The sequence below is a fragment of the Cavia porcellus genome, unplaced genomic scaffold (assembly GCF_034190915.1).
Source record: "Cavia porcellus strain 051 isolate PalLab524CR breed Dunkin Hartley unplaced genomic scaffold, mCavPor4.1 scaffold_17, whole genome shotgun sequence".
NCBI lineage: Eukaryota > Metazoa > Chordata > Mammalia > Rodentia > Caviidae > Cavia > Cavia porcellus.
This window is the reverse complement of record NW_026947500.1, coordinates 21,071,582-21,076,885: the sequence shown is the minus strand read 5'-3', so window position 1 is coordinate 21,076,885 and position 5,304 is coordinate 21,071,582.

The following is a 5,304-nucleotide window of genomic DNA, read 5'->3' as shown; positions in this document are numbered from 1 at the left end:
AAGAACCTGGAGAGAATCCCTTGACCACTGGGGGCTGGCTTTCTTTGCTGGAAACATGGTGTAGAGGGCACACATATAGTTTCCAACTGGGGTGGTGCTTAGGGTGGCATTGCAGATGGGCAAGCAGCTGATTGGGACTTTTTTCACCCCACAGGTAAGTAGTCATAGGGGAAGGGAAAGTGACCTCAAGGTCCCTTGGTCCTGCCTCCCACTGCTGTAATATCGTATTTAGGGCAAAATCCTTTCTTTCCCGCCTTTTTATTGTTGGGAAAAGGGCAAAGTCTCTCTCTTACTACTTCCTGCTAAAAGGGGAGGCACTGTATTGGGGTTTAGATTGTTGACGGGATGATGGTTGATGCCCATGTAGAAGCTGGTGCCAGGTGTTTCAGCCAGGACAACTTTATCACTGGTGAATGCCCACACGTTAGACTGGAAAACAAAGAGACAAAGTGCTATGAGGAGGCAGGCCACTATCATATTTAAGGACCTAGGTGAGGTAGAAGGAAAGTGCCTTTGATTTAGGTATGTCATTTTATCAGGACCACAGTGAGGTAGAATTCTGAAAAATAAGTGTGGAGTTAGGAGGAGTGAAGTTATGAGAGATAATTATTCCCCCATCTGAAAGGGTAAAAGTTAAGAGTGTAGGTAGGTGGGGCTTGTCTTTGGTCCAGGAGCTGAGCTGGAAAGAATAAGAGGGGTGGGGATGGCCGTGGCTGTGTCAGTATAAGGAAGGTAAGAGCCTAGGCCTTCAGGGATCTCACATTTGACTAAAAGCTGAGGGTAGAGAGAACTAAGACTGTTGTTATGTAGAACAACATGAGGATGATCTTTCGCATGATGTGGGAGTCTTTAGGAAAGACTATTAGGAGGCCTGCTGTAAAAAAGATAATTAATAGAATGTAAGGAATTAGGAACCAAATTGGATAACAAAACATGATTTAGTCTGAGTGTTGTGCCTCTGAGGCCTTGGTGAGACAAAGACAGGTGGGCGACAAATGAGATGACCACTCAGGATGATTAGATTTAGGGCTGGGAGGGCACCACTTAGCCTGAGTGATGTGAAACCAGGATGAAAGTCCAGCAACTTTGACCACTGTAGGGGTAGCCAAGAAGACCAGGTAGCAGCCGCTCCACCTTGGTTGTAGTTCTGTGGATTTAGAACATTTGAGATAAATCAGATCTTCTGGGAATATGGGAGGATCTGGCTTGGTCCCTTCAGAGGGTTGGTCCCTTCAGAGGGTTGAGGAAGGCAGAGATCAGCATGTTGTCCTAACAAGTATCAGAGGAAGGAGAGGATTGGGATATAGTCAGCAAGAGGAGGGAGACTTTGGAGAGTAGGAAGATTGTGGAGTAAGAATGGCCTGCCATACATAAGTTCAAGAGGACTTAAAAATGTAGGAGCCCAGGGAAGTGTCCTGAGCTTGGCTAAGGCTAAGGGCCGAAGTTGAGGCCAAGGTTGGTGTAGTTCTAAAATGAGCTATGTAAGGTGTGTTTTTATGGGAACATTTGCCTTTTCTACTTTTCCTGAGGGTTGTGGATGGTATGGGATGTGTAGGCACCAGATGATGGTTAAGCTTGAGGATACTTGTTGAGTGATCTGAGAAATAAAGGCTGGACTGTTATCTGACTGAATACTCTGAGGTAAGCCAAACCTTGGGATAATTTCCTGTAATAGGACTTTAGTAACTACATCAACGGTCTCCCTGGTTGTGGGAAAGGCTTCTATCTATCCTGAAAAAGTACAAACAAAGGTGAGAAGTTATTTGAGAGTTTTGTGACAGAGCATATGTGTAAAATCTATCTGCCAGTCCTGACAGGCTGTGTCCTCGAAATTGATGAATAGTAAAGGAAGGGGGTGCTATATGTCCCTGAGGAGAGGTCCTAGCAGAGAGATGACAGGTGTGAGTAATCTTAAGAATGATAGCCTTTAGAGAAGGATGTGTGACTACTGGAGCTAAGAGTTTGTATAAGGCCTGTGATCCTATATGGAAATAGTTGTGTAAGTCAGTGATGATGCCTAAGGCCTGCTGATCTGGGAGAACAAATTTTGATCCCTGGAAAATCCATCCCTGAGTGTTTTGTGTGTAACCTGGTTTATGAAGTAGCTGTAGCTGCTCTGGTGAATAATTAGGCTGAGATAGACTGTTTGGGACTAATGGGAAAAGATGAGAAGGATAGGGCCTTTGTGCAGCTAACTTGGCCTGTGAATCTGCAAAGGCATTGCCTTGAGCAATGGGATTTGCAGAATTCTGGTGTCCCCTACAATGAATAACTGTCACCTGCTTTGGGAGTAGTGCTGCCTCTAGGAGTTTAAGGATAAGAGGCACATTAATGATGGAGGTTCCCTGAGAGTTAATAAAACCCTGTTCTTGCCAGATAAAGGCATGAGAGTGTAAAATGCTAAATGTATACTTTGAATCAGTGTATATATTTATGACTGTGTCCTTTGCTAGTGTAAGAGCCCTTGTAAGGGCAATAAGTTCTGCTCTCTGGGAAGATGTCTCAGGTGGCAAAGTCTCTATAACTTTTGACTGGTTAACTATTGCATATCTTGCCTTTTTCTGGCTGGCTGTATTTGTTGAACTGCCATCTATAAACCATGTGTCAAAGGCTAAAGAGTGAGTTGTGCTACTAATGGGAGGGAAAGGGGAGGGATTATTCTGTAAGACCTCAATACAGTCATGATGAGGGTGGTCCTCTGAGGTGGAAAGTAGAGTTGCCACATTAAGAGGACCACTAGTTGTAATAGAGATACAAGGGTCCTGAGAGAGGGCTTGATGTACCTGTTGAAGGTGAGAAGGGGTCATCAGGGCAGGGAGTGCCTTGTGTGAGATGAGCTCATTTCGGTGATGAGATGAGTGTACTGGAATAGACCGCCCTAATGTAAGCTTAGCTTCCTGTGTCAGTAGGGCTGCAGCTGCAAGGGCTCGGAGACAAGGTGCCCATCCCTTCACTGTGTTGTCTAACTGCTTTGACAAGTAGGCTACTGCTTGAAAATAAGGTCCTTTCTTGTGTTATAGTACACCTACAGCATTGTGGCCCTGAGATATAGTATATAGAGTGAAAGGTTGGGTGGGGTCAGGAAGGGTAAGGGCTGGAGCTCTTAGGAGAGCCTCTTTTAATTTATGAAAAGGGGCATGTATGGGCATAGTGGGGTTTAGGGGTTTTGATAAGGCACCCTTTGAAGATTTTTAGAGGGTTTAAGCTAGAGCTGCAAGTTAGGAATGAAAGTTAGAGATGAAAGAAATTGGCTAAACCTAGGAAACATGTAACCTGTTGTTTAGTTGTGGGCACCTGAAGATCTTTTGATCTGTAGTGATGGAATGAGTGGTGGGGGTGAGAGAGAGAACTAGATATTTGACTTTTTGGGAAGCTATTTGGGCTTTAGCAGGAGAGACCCTGTATCCACAACTGGCAAGAAAATTAAGGAGACTAGCTGAATGCTGTATGGCCAATGATGGGATGGAGAACATAAGAGAAGGACATCTATGCACTGAAGGAAAGTGCTAGGTTTGAGACCAAGTTCTGCAAGGTCAGAAGCAAGAGGTTGGCTAAAGAAGTGGGGACTGTCCTTAAACCCTTGGGGAAGCACTGTCCAAGTAAGTTGTTGAGACCTGGGAGTGTCTGGATCACTCCATGTAAATGCAAAGAGATTCTGACAATCAGGGTGTAGGGGATGCTACAAAAGGCATCTATAAGATCTACAACTGTAAAGTGAGTGGTGGAGAGAGGGATATGAGAGAGCATGGTATAAGGGTTTGGCACCACTGGGTGGATTGGGGTACAGCACCACTGATTATCCTAAGGTCCTGCATTAGGCGATAAGACCCATCACGCTTGAGTACTGGGAGAATGGGAGTGAATGGGCAGGTTTAAGAAAACCACTGTCTAAAAGGCACTTAATTATAAGTTGAAATCCCTGTAAATGTTTGGGAGCTATGGGATACTGGGAAACACAAGGGAAAAATTGAAGGATCCCTGAGACGAATTAAAATAGGCATAGCATGGGTAGCATGGGTGGGATTGGAAGTATCCCAAACTATGGGATCAACCAGAGAAGAAGGAAGGGAAGGGGAGGACTTTGTGGTGCACTGTGAGGGTGTTTGGAGGACTAAAGCTGTGGGGAGAGAGAAGGTAAAGAAGAAGTTAAGCTTTTGAAGGAGATCTCTACCTAAAAGTGGTGTGAGGTGTGTTGGAATTACTAGGAAGCTGTAGGTAAAGAAGAGAGTCTGGAATCTACGTGGAATAGGCCCTGTCTGCAAAAGCTGCATAGGCTGGCCATCAACACCCACTACAGAGATTAAGGACTTAACACAAGGACCTGAAAACTCAGTAAGTACACTATAACTCGCCCCCATGTCTATAAGTACAGATAGTGTCTTATCTGAGACCTCCAGTTAGACTCAGGGCTCTGAGAAGGACACCTTAATGGGGGCTATGGACCCCAAGCCCTATCAGTATTCAGCAGCAGTGATGGAGTCTCGTGTGAGGGCAAGGAGTTAGAGAATAGCTTACCCACTCTCTGGCAGTTAGGATAGTCACTCTTCCAGTGGCCCTTGAGATGGCAATAGGGGCAAGGCCCCAAGGGAATGCCAGGATTGGGGCACTCTCTTGACCAATGTCCTTCTTTGCTGCACTTGAAGCATGGTCCAGGAGGGGCTCAGGCAGCTCTGCCTTGTTTTGGCTTTCCTGTCTTTGGAGATCCAAGTGTCACTGCTAAGAGATCAGATTGATATTTAGCAAATTTCTTTTTTTGTGCCTCTTTTTGAGATTTTTCTTTGTTGTTGAAAACACAGAAAGCTAAATTAAGAAGGTCTCCTTGTGGGGTTTGAGGGCCATGTTCAGTCTTTTGTAACTTTGCACGAATATCAGGAGCAGACTGAGAAATAAAATAAGAGTTAACAACAATCATCCCTTCATGAGAGTCTGGGTTTACATTAGTAAACTTAATTAAGGTGTCCCTAAGCTGATTTAGGAACACAGCTGGATTTTCATTAGCCTCCTGGACCTGTTCTAAAAGTTTGTTAGAGTTAGTTTTTTTGTGAGCAATTTTATTAAGGCCAACAATTAGACATTCAATCATCTTATGTATTTTATAAGAACCTTCTCCATCCAGTTAGGATCTTGTTCTGGCACTGCAGAAGGTCCAGCGGCATTTTCATCAGTATTTGCCTTATGTCTGCGATTGGTTTCTTCTTGAGCTGCTTGCCACAGCTGAGCTCGCTCTTGTGAGCTGAAGGTGGAGTTCAAAATCACATAAATATCCTTAAAATGTAAATCAGAACAATTAGTTATAAATTCAAA